Raw genomic sequence first — 16505 nt, 5'->3', positions numbered from 1 at the left:
ACCAATCGAGAGGAACCAACAACAATGTTGATGGCCCGGGCGACAGAAGAATTCTGATTAGAAAACGGGAATGGTTCCTAGTCCTGCCACCCAGGGCAGGGTGGTAGATCACCCTGACCTACCGGTTAGCGTGTGCCGCGAAATTTGAAATTCTGTCGGAGACGACGGAGTCTATAGCTAAGTATATATCTGGCAGGGAAGTTGAATGTATAAAAATAACCCATCATGTCAGTGCAACGAATTGAGAGACTTGGACCCAGGTACTATGGATAGCTTTTGGTCTTATCATTACCCCAGAGTCAAGTTCCATTTCCTCCTCCCTCCTCCCATTCCTAAATCAAACTGGACACTTCCAGTTCCCTTCTCATCCTAAGCCACATTGGACATCTCCAGTCCCTTCCTCCCCTTCATAAGCCACCCAGGAAAGTTTCACTTCTTTCCTACCCTTCCTAAAACGTTCTAGAAAATTCAACTTCCTTCCTCCCCTTCTTAAACAATTCAGGTTGAAAATTCTCGGTCCTTCCTTCCCTTCCTATATAGTTAAAATTGTCCTGAACCTCTCTAGAACTCAGCTCTGTTACATATCTTAGGCAAAGAGTGAAGTATCTATCCATGCTTACAGCCTTTGGTGGACGAATCATGTTTGCTTAGTGTGCACACTACAGTACAGTACAGTGTCCTGTGCAAAGCTTACACAGAATTAAACAAAAACAAAGATAAATGAACTTAACTGACAACTTTGTATTAAGGGGGCTAAGGTTGTAGATGCAACCACAATATTAAGGGTGAATTAATATGTCATATACAACAGACACCGCCACTTTCACCAGAATTCAATTGTTACCTCAATAAACCTGTGTACCTCCTGTTAAGTCCACATTACAGCAGAGTACCTCGTTATGTTATTAGATTGTGGACAAATAAGTTAAGGAATCTCCGTAGGGCTTTAAAAAATATTTTTTCACGGATATTAACTACCCGGTGGTTACATATAGCTGTCGTCTCTGACGTCACGGCAGATTGTAAATTCGCGGGTAGCGCTAATGGTTTGACAGGTGATCCCTCTACTCCCGCCCTCTACGGGTACCGGGAACATTCCAACAATAAATCAGAAGTTTCCTGCCGTCGGAACCGGTAACACGGTTCCTCTGCTGGTTGGAATTTGGAATTGATCATCTTGGTTTCTCCTTTTGTTTTTGTGATGTACCTGAGTTTACTGATCTTTTGCTAGCGCTATAGTTATTTTGGTTTTGATATTGTTGTCCTTTTTAGGATTTATTTTGAATTCTTCACGATGTCTGACACCGGCTCTGTCAGTATAGGGTGTGTAGTAGTGGGTGTGAAGACTAGACTTCTTAAAGCTTCACTTGATCCTCATTCTACTTGTGTTAGTTGTATGGGGGAACGTGGATGCTCTTTTGAGAATACGTGTGAAGATGTAAGTCTCTAACATCTCAGGAGTGGAAGGCACTGGGAAAGTATATGAGAAAGTTAGAAAAAGATAGAATCAGAAAGGCTTCACAGAGATCTTCTTATAAGTTAGTGAGTAGCCAGGATATTCCTCTGAATTCTATTAATCCTGTTCCTATTAACCCCGTAGTGGGTTGCTCCTGCCCTCGAATCTGTATCTCCCGATCCCGACCCGTGTCAGTATTACGAGCCGATATATGTGGACTCGAAATTTGTCTCTTTCCTCACCACTATGCAGAAAATGGGCGAGACAGTGCAAGAAGTGGTAGTTAAGTGTGATATACTTAGTGCAAGTGTAGTGGAGGAGGTGGTTGTTCGGCCCGTCGTTCTCCTAGGTCTAGGCCCTGTCAAACTCCCCAGATCCTGGGAGGAGGCATGCCGAAAAACCGAAGGGAGGCGAGCGGGACCTGCTCCCGAGCAGCGCCCCCTCAAAGCAATCTGTAGCCGTATCCCAGGATGCTGTCGCTCACCATTGGAAAGGTGTTGCGAGGAAGTGTTTTCGTCAAGTGACTCTAGTTCAGATGTTTCCTCTTATAGAGGTTGGCGTAATAAGACTTCTAGACCGCTGAAAAGGTCGCGCGATGTTTCGCCTGCTGCGGTTCCAAGAAGGTGGGGGGGGGGGGGGGGGGGGGGCGGCTGCCGAACCTTCTTGTAGTTTTTGGGAGGAGCCTGAAGCTTTTCTCCGGCGGTTTCGATTTATCGCCCTTCTCTCATAGAAGTGAGAAGCCGAACACGCACACTCCTTCGGAGCCTTCTCCAGAGCCATCCTCAAAGCGATAACTCCTGCGGCTCCAGACGTGTTTGTGGATCATCCTTCTACACCTCCCGCGCCTTCTACGTCGGTGGATCCTCAACCTTCGGTGTTTGAACAGATGAATGCCAAGTTAGGCAGTATCTTGGAGCTTTTTGGCAAGTCTCTTTCGTCCCGAATGCGCTCCCGACCGCCTTACATCTTCCGCAAGACTACGGTGGCAGTCCTCTTCGCAGGCTCCTTTGCAGTCGCCTCTTCAGGCTCAGACTCTCCATGTGACTCCTCTTCAGACGCCACTTCAGGCGCTGGTCGGACTCTTTCCTGATCGTCATGGCACCACGTCAGGCTCTCGCTCGAGCGCCAGCGCGGCCGCCAGCTCAGCCGCCAACGCAGCCGCCAGCTCAGCCGCACGGATACGTCTCAGTACAGGCTCAGACGTCTTCTCCGCTCTCACACCCTCCTGGACGCGTCAGGGGTTGCGACTTCGCGAACAGATTCCTCTTCCGATGGAATGTTCGCCAGTTTCGTCGAAGGAAGCTTCGGATTTTGGAGGAAGAAAGAGAAGGACTTACAGAAAAAGACAAGCATTTGTCGGGGTATAAACTCCTTTTACGATCCTTCGTGACAACTTTGGAGATTCTTTTGCGCCTTCCGTTCAGTTTCTCCTAGTTCGCAGTGGAAAAAGGACAGTAAGCCTGACTCCTCGTCCTCGTTCACGCGTCTCGTCCTCTCGATTTTGGCTAAGGAAAGCTATCAAGAAAGTTAACGCTTGGCTTTTGGAGAAGAGGGAACAGGGAAAACTGTTTTTTGTTTCCCCCCTTCAAGACTTTCGTCAAGGAGCCGTGTGGTATGACACTGGAGAAGTTTTTTCCCTGGGTGTGACTGCCTCCGCTCAGGGAGACTTTTCTAGTCTCGTGGACTCTTCCCGCAGAGCAGCCCTTAATACTGCTAAGATTTTCTTTTCAACAAATGAACTGGAGCATCTTTGCAAGAGTGTTTTTCCGTGTTTTCGAAGTTGTTAGCTTCCTGGATTGGTCCATTGCTTCGCTGGCCAGGAAAGTCAAGTCATTTGGACTTTCGGAGGAGCAGTTGAAGGATTTTGCCTCGGTACTGGATTGTATCGATAAAGGCATCTGTGATGGAGCTTCGAGCTCGCTGCCATTTTCTTTGCCTCTGGAGTGTTGAAGAAGGAGACAGCTTTGGTGCTCCTTCTTGTCGAAAGGGGTTTCATCGAACCAGAAGTCTGCCGTTGCTCTTCTCTCCGTTTGGACAAGAAACACCTATTTCCGCAAGAGATTGTGAGCGAGATCGCTCAATCTTTAACACAGAAAGCGACCAGGATCTTTTAACACAGTCAGTGAAGAAGCCCAGGAAGATAGCTCCGTGGTTCTTTCTGCTTCTCGGAGTGCTCCCTCCACGGAAGCTCCTAAACCATTTCGAGGGAGAGCTCCCGTTCGATCTTCCTCCAGGTTTCGTGGGAGAGGTAGAGCCTCTTCTAAAACCACTCCCTCTTCATCAAAAAGTAGGCCGTAGTCCTCCACACAGCAGTAGGAGCCAGATTACACCTTTCTGGCAGACTGGTTTCATCTCGGAGCGGATCCTTGGACGGTCCAGGTCCTGAAGGAAGGATACACCATTCCGTTCATCAAGCACCCCCCTCTCACAGAATTTCCTGTGAATTTGTCAGCCTTACTCGGAGAACTCCGAAAAATTTGCTGCCCTCCATCAAGAAGTTCTCGCCTTACTGGCAAAGAGGCCATAGAGTTAGTGGGACTCTCCGCAGGAACCAGGATTTTACAATCGCCTTTTCCTGGTAAAGAAGGCCACGGGGGGTTGGAGGACCGGTGTTGGACGTCAGTGCCCTGAACGTCTTTGTCCTGAAGACGAAGTTTTCTATGGAAACGACCCAATCGGTAGTAGCAGCTCTTCATCCTGGAGATTGGATGGTTTCCATAGACCTTCGGGACGCTTATTTTCATATTTACGATTCATTCGGAATCGAGAAGATTCCTGAGATTCGTGTTCCAGGGCCGCATTTATCAGTTCAGGGCCCTCTGCTTCGGCCTGTCGACAGACTCCACAAGTGTTCAACCAGAGTTCTGTCGTCAGTAGCAAAGTGGGCTTCATCTAGACGGGATACGAATATCCATGATATTTAGATGATTGGCTTCTCAGGGCAAGGTCCAGACAGAAGTGTGTGGAGGACCTACAAAAGACTTTAAGGATGACGGAAAGCCCTAGGTTTGTTAGTAAACAAAGAAAAGTCATGTCTCACTCCTTCTCAGGAGATAGTTTATTTAGGAGTGAGACTGAATTCAGTTCTTTTTCAGGCTTTTCCGTTCTCGCCAAAGGATCGACTCTTGCCTGAACAAAATAGACGAATTTCTTCGCCTCAGACAAACTTGCTCGGCGAATCAGTGGATGAGCCTTTTAGGAACCTTGGCTTCAATAGAGCAATTTGTAAGTCTGGGCAGGCTCAACAGAGACCACTTCAATTATTCTTGAAGCAGAAGTGGCAAAGGAAGAAGTTCCCAGACTCCTTCGTGTTCCCATCTCGGAAGGAATCAAACAGGACCTACTTTGGTGGAAATCAGAAGGAAGGCTAGAGGAAGGCTTGTCTCTAAGCCAGTTGAGCCCCAACCTTACTCTTTTGTCAGACGCCATCGGACAAAGGGTGGGGAGCTACTCTGGGGAGAAAGGAAGTGTCGGGTCTTTGGCAGATTCATCAGAAAAGCTGGCACATAAATCTAAAAGAGTTGAAGGCGATTCATTTGGCTCTAATGCACTTCAACGACAGAGGTAAGAGGGAAAGTAGTGCTGGTTCAAGCAGACAACACCACGGCTCTCTCTTACATAAAAAAACAGGGGGGGGGGGGACACACTCGTTCTCTCTGTGCGAGGCGGCGAGAGGACCTACTCATTTGGGCGAAAGAGAACAAGGTTGTCTTGAGCACAAGATTTATTCAAGGCTCGAAGAATGTAAAGGCAGACATTCTCAGCAGGAGAGGACAAGTCCTCTCCACAGAGTGGACATTACATCCTCAAATATGCAAGAAGCTTTGGGGGATTTGGGGATGCCTCAGTTGGATCTCTTCGCCACAAAACAAGACAGCTCGTCTACCACTGTATTGCTCCCAGTTCCAGACGAGGAGGCGTTTTACAGTGGATGCCATGCTTCTGGACTGGTCAAATCTGGATCTGTATGCTTTCCAACCTTCAAAATGCTAAGATTAGTTCTGGCAAAGTTCAGAGGTCATCAGAACGTCAGGATGACTCTGATAGCCCCTTTTGGCCGGCCAGGGAATGGTTTCCGGATCTACTACTGCTGTTGACGGGACTTTCCGAGAGAGTTACCGTAAGGAAGGATCTACTCAGACAGCCACCCACTTTCTGAGGTTCCATCACAACTTGTCCGCTCTTCGACTAGTCGCCTTCAGACTGTCGAGCAATCTCCTCAGAAAGAGAGGATTTTCAAAGAGAGCGTTCAAGGGCTATTGCTAGACCAGAAGAGAATCCTCTGATCGAGTGTACAAGCTAAGTGGGTCCAATTCAGAGCTTGGTGCAAAGAAGAAGGAATTTCGTCTTCTAAGACCTCTATAGCTCAGTTAGCTAACTTCCTTCTTTTTCTCGTGAGAAGAAGAAGCTTTCTACCAGACGATTAGGGGTTATAGAGCTATGTTGTCTTCTGTGTTCAGACATCGAGGATTAGACATTTCTAATAATCAAGACCTCTCAGACCTGATTCGTTCCTTTGATACGACCAAGACAAAGGAGTCAAGAACAGTAGCTTGGAACCTGGATGTAGTTCTTAAATGGCTGATGTCAGATAGATTCGAACCGACTCCCTCTAGTTGCTTTTTAGAGATCCGACCAGGAAGACCCTTTTCTTTGTGCTTTAGCATCAGCTAGAAGAATCAGTGAGCTGCATGCTATTGATAAGAGAGTTGGATTCGCTAAGGGCAATGCCATTGCTCATCAATGCTGGGTTTTTGGCTAAGAATGAAAATCCCTCACGTCCTTGGCCCTCGTTCGTTCTCTATAAAGAACATTTCGGAGTTAGTGGGGCCTAATGAGCCTGAATGTCTTCTCTGTCCAGTGAGAGCACTTAGACATTATGTGCAAAGGACCAAAGTATAAGAGGTAAGAGTGATAACCTGTGGTGTTCAGTGAAAGATCCTTCTCGTCTCTTTCTAAAAATGCGCTCTCCTTCTTTTAAGGAGTTTGATTTCTGAGGCACATGGACAATGTCAGACTCAGATATCAAAGTGTTTAAAGTCAAAGCTCATGAAATTAGAGCAGTGTCTACGTCTATGGCCTTAGACGTAATCTGTCTTTGAAAGACATTATTAAATCATACATATTGGAGAAGCAATTCTGTCTTCGCATCTCATTATCTGACAGATTTGCAAACCACATATGAAAATTGCAGTACATTGGGGCCATTCATTGTGACTGACACGGTATTGGGTGAGGGAGAGAAGGATGTCCCATCCTCACTAACTTTTCTCCTTTGATTATGTTTTTTGTATTTTTAAGGTTGTCTGAAGATACAGGGAGTTTTTTGAGTATCTTTCAGTCTTTTAATGTCTGGTGTATTTCTTAAACGGTTGTGGTGATCCCTCGTTTTTCATTGTATTTTGTGGTGATTTGTACTGCGCCTGAGCAGGGGCATTATAGTCTTGTCCGTTACGGTCACGTCCTCAACGGCAAGTACTTATTATTGTGTCCGACGCACGGATCCATATATCCTGTCGGTACAATAAAGGCCAGCAGACTACAGAGGCAGTAACCACTGAGTCAGCGGTCTTTAAGGTAAGGAACCTATATCTTCGGATAATTCCAACAGTTATTTTAGCTGCAATTGTCCCACCACCTAAATGTGTCAATCAGCTATATGTAACCACCGGGTTAAGTTATATAAGTGAAAATGACATTTTTATAATAATATAAAGTTTCACTTATACTTACCCGGTGGTTACATAACGAAGCCCCGCCCTCCTCTCATATGGACAGGTAGGCATGAAACTTCTGATTTATTGTTGGAATGGTTCCCGGTACCGGTAGAGGGCGGGAGTAGAGGATCACCTGTCAAACCATTAGCGCTACCGCGAATTTTCAAATTCTGCCGTGACGTCAGGAGACGACAGCTATATGTAACACCCGGGTAAGTATAAGAAAACACTTTTATATATTATAAAAATGTCATTTTTCGATTTTTTTCCATTACTGGCCATCTTCGACTCGCCAGGACTGACACTCAAGTCACTCACTCGTAGTTAAAACCTTCAGAAAAGTTCTCTCTCTCTCTCGTAGTAAAAAACTTCAGAAAAGTTCTCTCTCTCTCGTAGTTAAAACCTTCAGAAAAGTTCTCTCTCTCTCTCGTAGTAAAAACCTTCAGAAAAGTTCTCTCTCTCTCTCGTAGTTAAAATCTTCAGAGAAGTTCTCTCTCTCTCTTTTATCTTCCAACTTTTCACTTCACGACCATATTTTCAGTTTTTCACACCATTATTTTTAACTCATTGTATTCACGAGAATTTTTTTTTTATTTAAAATCATCTATTGTTACATACGGGCAAGGCCAATACTTTGTATTGGCCTTATGGGCAAAAGCCCGTGTAGGCGTAATTCCAGCTCAGACCAAAAACAAGTCGGACTAGCATTTAATATTAAACATAAATCAGGTGATGAATTGAATGAGGTTTATAAGAATAATTCTGTGCAAATGTTAGAGTCGACTATCTTACAGTCAATATACCATTTTTATACAGACTTTATACTTAAGAAACAAATTAAGTTTCTCTGACTTCAATTGTGTTTTTTATAATGTAAAGTGGCATTTCTAGTAAAATATTTAGAACTCAGTCCCGTTCAAATTTTATTAACCTATTTTTGTCTCAAATTTCTGAGTTTAAAATAAGCTCTCTCTCTCTCTCTCTCTCTCTCTCTCTCTCTCTCTCTCTCTCTCTCTCTCTCACCCCTGAATTATCGACAGATTAATGGGCTCATGTTTTAAATTATTCGACCAGATAAACGAATAACTCACCGATTATAAGGCCCCATTATAAGGCTTGAGCAGTATCTTATACCTGGTTCGTAGTCCCTGGTTCTTGGTTCACTGTTCCTGATTCCTGGTCCATGGTCCCTGGTTCCTGGTCCCTGGTTCTTGGTCGATGGTTCGTGGTTCCTGTTTCCCGGTCTTAGTTCATGATTCTTGGTCCATGGTTCGTGGTCCCTGGTTATTGGTTCATCGTCAGTTGTTCCTGTTTCCTGGTCCATGGTTCCTGATCAATGGTTCCTGAATTTCGGTCCTTAGTTGGTGGGTCCTGTTTCCTGGTCCATAGTCTCTGGTTCCTGTTTCCTGGTCCATGGTTCGTGGTTCCTAATCCCTGCTCCCTGGGCTTGTCCTCGTTTCTCGGTTCCTGGTTCTTATTTCTCGGCTCCTAGATTCTGGTCCTTGTTTTTCAGCTCCTGGTTTCTGGTCCTTGTTTTTCGGTTCCTGGTTCCTGGTCTATGGTTCCTGGTTCCTACAAGAGTTTCGATACTTCTATGAAGTCGTTTTGATACAAGCCAAGTCTTCAGTTAAGCAAAAACTCATATTTGATAGATTAGGGTTTCAAGCGAAGTGTTCTGTAAAAAAAATCACATTAATACATTACAAATAATTAATAATCTATCAGAAACACTTCGATATAAATGTTCACATATGGATGAGTCGCCAAATAATATAATTCAAGTTATACAGTCATGGGACAATCATCCCACCATCACTGGTTTCAAAATGTCTTCTGTCATGACAAAACAGGAAAATGGTCTATCGTTCAGTAATGTCTACTGCAACTGACAATCATTATTACTACAGTTTCTGCTATTAAATTTAGTCCTGAATGTATATCATAGTTCAGAATCTGTCATTAATACAATGTCAATGACACCAAGTCAGTCAAATTTTACGAATCTTGCTCTAGAACCAAGAACCTCCGGCAACTGTCCAGTCACTAGGGAACTACGGTGGCCAACTTTGTTGGCATATAAGTTATCTTTTTTATAATGTACTTGGAAATAAAATGAAAATGAAAATTATAAGACACAATATATTGTCTCAAAGCAATTCTTCAGATTCTGACGAACAGAAAATGTCCTTTGAATTGACAAGAGAGCGCGCGCTTTACCGAGGATTCTAACCACGAGAGAGAGAGAGAGAAGATGTGATTGAGAGGAGAGGAGCCACTAAACTGATCCTAACCTAATCCCGGTCAGAATTGACAGAATCCAGGATTTTTCCTTCAAATCCCAGACTAATGAAACAACAGGTGGGCGTGGCAGAGGCTTGGAGCTGTCAAACTTGCAAACAGCTGATTTGAGAATGATTGGAAAGCTTTCCTTTCGATTCTGATAAAAGACACGGAGCTGTACGAATGCAAAAGGGGTGCCTTCAACATGCGCTCACATACTACGTGTGCAAATGTCCCACACCTATCACGTAGCATCCATAGAACCTATATCCAAGGAGAAACTGGGGCAAAAATAGGTACAATATGTTATTGTTATTGTTCAGATATGAAGAACCCTGTTCATATGGAACAAGCCCCATACATCCTATGGTAAATCATAATAAGTGCTCCGACCGATTTTTAGTATAAATGTGTTTATACCTTGAAAGATACTAAGTATGTTCTAAGAATGACGGAAATTAGTGGCGGTAAGTCCAATCGGTCTAGAAAACACAACTTGAATATTTGTACCCACAGAAAAAAAAATAAAAACAAAGTCCTTCATGTTGTTGTCTCTGTCGTATCACCTATTTTAATGAGCTGTTCGTCGTTTGTGTGCTGCGCAGTCTCAAATTGTCATGGGGAAACCACACCCTCCGAATGACGTCACTAAAAAAACTCCACCCAAAAAGTGACTCATTATAGACAATATCCAATCGTAAATAAGCCAGTCTCAATTTTCTCTGAAACAAAAGAAAGCACAGTGTTTTCAGCCAATGACAATATTTAGTGTTACCAAGTCGTTATTTTTTTCGGCAAATACACCTATTTTCTCCAATGAAGCGGGACTTGCACTAGCGCCATGAGTGAATTATCAGGAGCGTCTAAAGCTTCCATTTTGTTCCCCAGGAAAGTGTCCCCACAGTGTGTGAAAATTGTTACGTGAATGATAGAGATTTCACAAATTATTGTTATGGGCAAATAGAAAGGCTCGTCACTTTTGTCCAAAATCACGGTTTAATCAAGAGTGTAAATTTTGTTGATCCACAAACTCGTGCCCATACCAATACCACAGAGAGACGGTGGAGAGATGTCAAGAATTTAATCCGTAAAAAACATTTTGTTGGATATTTAGCCGTTGCATATTCTAATTTGCACATTCAAGACCCATTACTAAGGTTTCACGCTTTTGTGAAAGCTGCTGCCGAACTCTATCCTCCACTGTAAAGAAAGCTATTTCCTGTATTTATTTTGATTATCGTGTGAAATGTGCTGGAGTATTGTCTCTCAGTTAGCCTAATGGCCACTCAATTTTTTCGGAATTGTCATGAAGTGTGCAGGGAAGGTAGTGCCCTTAAGGGAGGGTCGCAGGGGCGGGACTCAGGCCTAGGTAGGGGTACGGCGCCTTAGGTTAGGTTAGGTGGTTTGTTTGGTTAGGTAGTGCCCTGGAAATCACTTTTCTCTTGCTCCCCCCACCCCCCACCCCAAAACCCTGGTTCCCACTGGGGTCCCCCAAGATTGTTAGATGGGAACAAGGGTGTAATTGCTTGATGCCACCTATATTAATGATCAGTTTAAGCATAATCAATAAAAAAATACATCGAAAAATATATTCTTCTGCAAACAAGAGACGGAACTCTCCTTTAGATTTACCGCCTTACCTTTCAATAATCTGAGGAATATAAGCTGGGTCTGCCACTCAGTAGGTGAGCAATTCCCCTGTGACCACGGTTGTTCCCCTAATTCAAGTCTGTTGGAGATTCGTGACACTCATTCAGGAGGTACTCGAGTCATTGTTACGTGTATTGTAGAGAGGCTGATGAAATAAGTGACGAATTCACGATGTCCGTTGATCACCAATGTCACCCAAATCGAATAACAGTGAATAAACCCAAAATTTTCGAGGATATTTAAGACATCAAAGGCGACATCTCAGTTGAAGGTATTACCTCGCGTCCAGCTATGCGATTTCCCTCACTTGTATTTTAGTTTATTATGGGACCGTAAATATTGTCTGATCTACTTTTGCTTCTTTTAACGACCGGTTCCCTTGTTTTATAAACAACTTCACGCGAAAACTGAAATCGAACAGATTCCCGAAAGCGCTCTGTATAGATCTATTGTTAAATATATTTTTCCGTATACACATCAATTTTGAAGAATGACTGTTATTTCAACTCCGAAGGACTTTCCAATCTACAAGATAGTTTTGAAAACTGCAAAATTCTAGATCCTGTGACCACAATACTCCACCGAAGGACATTTCCACGCTAGCCAATGGTTCACCAAGCATACAAAACCTACAGCACCAACAATATCCCCTAAGAAGGGAAAAACTAACCTGAATTAAATGGCTTCTTCTTTTACCAAAGTAATTTCCTTTATCTCGTGAGCATTTGTCTACAAAAACGACCACTACTCTTCGTGTTTAGAACTACACTGAGTCTTCCAAAGGAAAGACGGGAGGAATTTCTTTGACCAATCAGAGGCCTACACCATCACCAGTGTTTCTAACGCCTCCTTTCATTGGCTGGAATCTTTGGGTTTTGGCGAAGCCTCTTCAAAAACGACTTCCCATTCGCTGGTTGAAGATTATTTTTACATACATCCAGTATTAAGTAAACAATTTATTACCAGGTAAATGAATGGACAAGACACTATATAAATAAAATGAATGGGAATACTCTTCAGAATTCAACATAATAAGGATTAGGGTATGAGAATATGCAGCTTTTTAATCGTAAAGTGAAAATGAGTCAGAAAATCTTGATTTATTTCAGAAGATCCAATAATAGACTGGTTAAGGAAGCCGGCTGGATTTCGGTTATTGCAATGCAGTGGTCAGCCTGGGGTGTCTGCTGGGGGTCTGATGTGGGGTGGGGGTATGCCTGGGGCTTTATAAGTTATATATTGTACTATATATATATGTATATCAAAATAACGTGAATACGCATTGATGTATGGCTGTATGGTGAAAAATCAGGATAAGCTATGCTTGAATATCTAATCTAATGTGACGAACGTCTGTCATTTTCTAGCATTAGGTTCAATACCTACATTTTTATTGAATTCATTTATTTGTTAATTTACCAGTTTTGCTTGTGGCTGATCTCCGCTCTCTGTATTTCCCTTTTAGTATCTACCTTCTCAATATTCTTCGAGAGCTTGAGTTTTAAATCAGTGGTTCCTGTGTTGGGATTGTTCCTCATGAATAGGGTTCTACGTCTTTGGAATAATAATAATAATAATAATAATAATAATAATAATAATAATATAATAATAATAATAATAATAATAATAAAGTATATTTATATGTAAAAATATATCAATAAAATTGTGGATTTTCTAACAATTTGTTTTCACGAGACTGAATTTCTTAATAATAATAATAATAATAATAATAATAATAATAATAATAATAATAATAATAATAATAATAATAATAATATCACCAGGTGAGTTCATGAGCTAGAAAACTACAGCAGGGCACAATCGACCTTTCGTGGATCATCAATGATTTCAAACTAGATAGTTAATGTCGAAAAGAGAATTTTAAAAGAAAACGTTTACGTTTTATGCTACTTAAAACTTCAGGACAAATTCCTGACTATGGAACATAATCACAAAGTAACAGAGAGAGAGAGAGAGAGAGAGAGAGAGAGAGAGAGAGAGAGAGAGAAACTAACCTTTCTATAGTTATCCAAATATCCTGAAATACCATTTTTTATAAAGACAATTTTTCTACATGAATAGACAACGTAAAAATAGTAAAAGGGGTAACAATAGTAATCTCGTCTGCCTTGCTCCTAAATTTCATAAATCAAATGAAATCGCTGTGAAGATAAAGATATTAATATCATTATATGACGAAAAACATTGCTAGTAATATAAAGAAGATTTATGCTTGTTATTAATGCTAAATAAAGGAATACCAAATATAAGTTATTGTTCTTTTCCAGTAATATTTTAACAACATTGTAGGTACTCTAAAGACATCTATTGAGTGCTATGACAATCCTTGGATGATAATGTTTGTTTGAAGACGAAACTATTATATATTGTTTTAGCAAGACCAAGAATAAATCCTGTATCGATATATATGATAACTATTAGTAAGATAGATCTATGTATCTAAAATTTAACCTTAATAAGGGGACGTTTTGAAGAACGTAAAATATTCTAAAGGAAGTGACGAAGTTCGTTCTGGTAACAAACAATGGCTGTTCTTTTTCCGGAGAGGAAGCAGGATTGCCAACACGCAATTAACACGTAATTAAGGCCAAATAACGAACTATTCAGTAGGAGAATTAATGAATTAAAGGCGTTAATTGATTCCCGTAAGGAATACTTTGTCATTTTCGATCCAAAATTGGGCAAATGACGCAGAAATTGTTGAAAATGCTATCGTTTGGAAGTCTCAATAGCTGGGATTCATGTCACGTCAAGGACTATTCGTAGCAAACATCATGAATCCTTTAAATTTTATTTCAAACTATATTTTGCCGTTTTTGGAGATATATTCAATAAACATAATTGTTTTTGATTAAAAGTATATCTTGAGTTTGCTAAAATCCATGGAAATTCTAAAACTGAGGTTGAAGTATGTCGGAATTTGTTAGTCAGAATTACCAATCTTAAAATTCCAGGATGCCATGGGAAATCGAGAAGCAGCCCTGGGAATATGAATAATTAAAATGGAATGATATACATATCGTAAACAAATGAAATTTCCATCAATTTGTATACGAATTACAATCAATTTCTCCATTCAGAAAAAAACTGAAAGTACATCAGCACTATCCTTCAAGTAGTTTCTAACATATTTATGATCATTTGTCTGTATATGATATTAATCAGGACTTCATTATAGCCTTAGGAGATGATTTAATTTTTATAACCTTGTGGAAGCTTACGAGAAACTCGAAGGACAAATTTTAATAATGGTCCTTTTAGGTTATAAGTTTTGTAAAAATCTAGTCTATACAAACCACTGTCTTCAAGATAAAATACATTACTTTATGGAAATTTATGCTCTAATGAAATGCATCGTCGAAGGAGGTATCAGAGCGTAGTAGTACCCAGTGTTCGTTTTCTGGAATATTTTAGGCGGGAGAAAAGTTAGGAGGAATCGCAGTGCTGACACCCTGTGGGTGCACCTTGTAACCCTGTAGCCAGCCATACAAACCCTTGAAAAAATTAAAAGTACCTAGCTTTTCGCCCGCTAACAATCCCGGGCAGTTCAAGCATTACCAGAACCCAGTTCGTGAATGCCCTCGTACATTTTCATGTATCTGGCCTCAAGCACTACTATGCCATTCATCAATTGGCATGAATAAGTGAATGCAAACTTCATTTTTGAATGCAGTCATTGCAATCACTTGTTCGGTTATTTTTATCTGGCCTCGCTATCAAAAGCACAACAGTTTCTTGTTTGAACACCGATTTACTTCGGGTAGTCAATACATGGCGTCTGAAGTCCATGATTCTGAAATTAAATCCGGTCCAATCCAGTTTCGAGTAACGAATTTGCAGACGTCACAGTCACCTGAGCTCCTTCGGTACTTTGGGGAGAACGAGGCACCGGTATTTTAATGGGGAAATGCTAGTTTCCGAACTATCATATGGTCTCCTCTCTCGTGAGGTTCGACCTTTTCCATTTTGAAAAAGGTAAAAAAGATTGAATATAAATAAAAATGGGTCTGTCAGACGTTTCATGAAATATTTGGCGTTCGTGAAAAGTACCTGAAATATATTGCAGATAATTTCAAACTTGCAATGTCAGTGATTCGGGTCTGGATGGCCGTTTTAACGTTTAATAGATAATCTATAATGTTTAAGGAATTTTCAGCTTTATTTTAGTAAGCAGAGCGTAGGGCATTGCCTACCAAATGTACCAATTTTGTTTTCATTGTTCTGTTTGAGGTTGATGCACCAATGAATAATACTTGTTTCTACTTCACCACTATCTATAATAATAATAATAATAATAATAATAATAATAATAATAATAATAATAATAATAATAATAATAATGATAATTAAAAGAAAACTCATAATCACAAGAGTTAATAAAATAAAATGAATAAGTAAATCCACAATAATATGTCTGTTTGATCTTATTTAAGATACAAAGCAGAAAGCTTTCTGCTTTGTATTTTAAATAACAAGATCAAACAGACATGTTATTGTGGATTTACTTTTCCAATAATGATAATAATATTGTTGACAATAATGGTGATATGCAATTGTTGAGTTTTGCATGTCAGTTTTTGTGTGTGTGTGTGTGTGTGTGTATGTATGTTTATGTACATATGTTCAGTTGGGGGGACCTGTGCATTCATTGTTCTGTTTGAGTTTATGATGCCATTCACGATGAATACTTACTTTCTACTACCACTATCTATAATAATAAATAATAATAATAATAATAATATAAACATATAATAATAATAATAATAATGATAATAATGATAATTAAAAGAAAACTCATAATCACAAGAGTTAATAAAATAAAATGAAAAAGTAAATCCACAATAATATGTCTGTTTGATCTTATTTAAAATACAAAGCAGAAAGCTTTCTGCTTTTGTAGTTATTTTAAAATAAACAAGATCAAACAGACATGTTATTGTGGATTTACTTTTCCAATAATGATAATAATATTGTTGACAATAATGGTGATATTTTTCAATTGTTGAGTTCTCTGCATGTGTGTGTGTGTGTGTGTGTGTTTATGTACAATATGTTCAATTATGTGCATTCACATTAGTCATTTGTTTTAGAGTATAATTTTTTGCTATATTGTGCTTTAATAATTTTTATGTATGAAGTATACCAAGATAAGAGAGAGAGAGAGAGAGAGAGAGAGAGAGAGAGAGAGAGAGAGAGAGAGAGAGAGAAATGTTTACAAGAAAGTGCGCAAGATTTTATCAATAGAACATATGGCTTTGAGATCGTCTCTCTCTCTCTCTCTCTCTCTCTCTCTCTCTCTCTCTCTCTTTCTCTCTCGTTATTATTAAGACAGAATCGTAGAACTTCCTTGAGCAGCTGTTTGTTCTCTTTTTCTCTGAAAT

At 40.5% G+C, this 16505-nt stretch overlaps 1 long non-coding RNA gene across 1 annotated transcript in view; it reads right to left on the bottom strand.

The window, feature by feature from the left end:
* LOC135207092 (uncharacterized) overlaps nt 1-11857 on the bottom strand; it is a 33193-nt gene extending 21336 nt beyond the window's left edge. The window contains exons 1-2 of the long non-coding RNA XR_010312873.1: nt 11774-11857; nt 8265-8848 (exon numbers count right to left, since the gene is read on the bottom strand). This is a non-coding gene — a long non-coding RNA (uncharacterized LOC135207092). The remainder of the gene's footprint in view (nt 1-8264; nt 8849-11773) is intronic.
* Nucleotides 11858-16505: the final 4648 nt, after the last annotated feature.

This window comes from Macrobrachium nipponense, chromosome 32 (genome assembly GCF_015104395.2).
Source record: "Macrobrachium nipponense isolate FS-2020 chromosome 32, ASM1510439v2, whole genome shotgun sequence".
Classification (NCBI taxonomy): domain Eukaryota; kingdom Metazoa; phylum Arthropoda; class Malacostraca; order Decapoda; family Palaemonidae; genus Macrobrachium; species Macrobrachium nipponense.
This window is presented reverse-complemented; position numbering and strand designations above follow the sequence as displayed.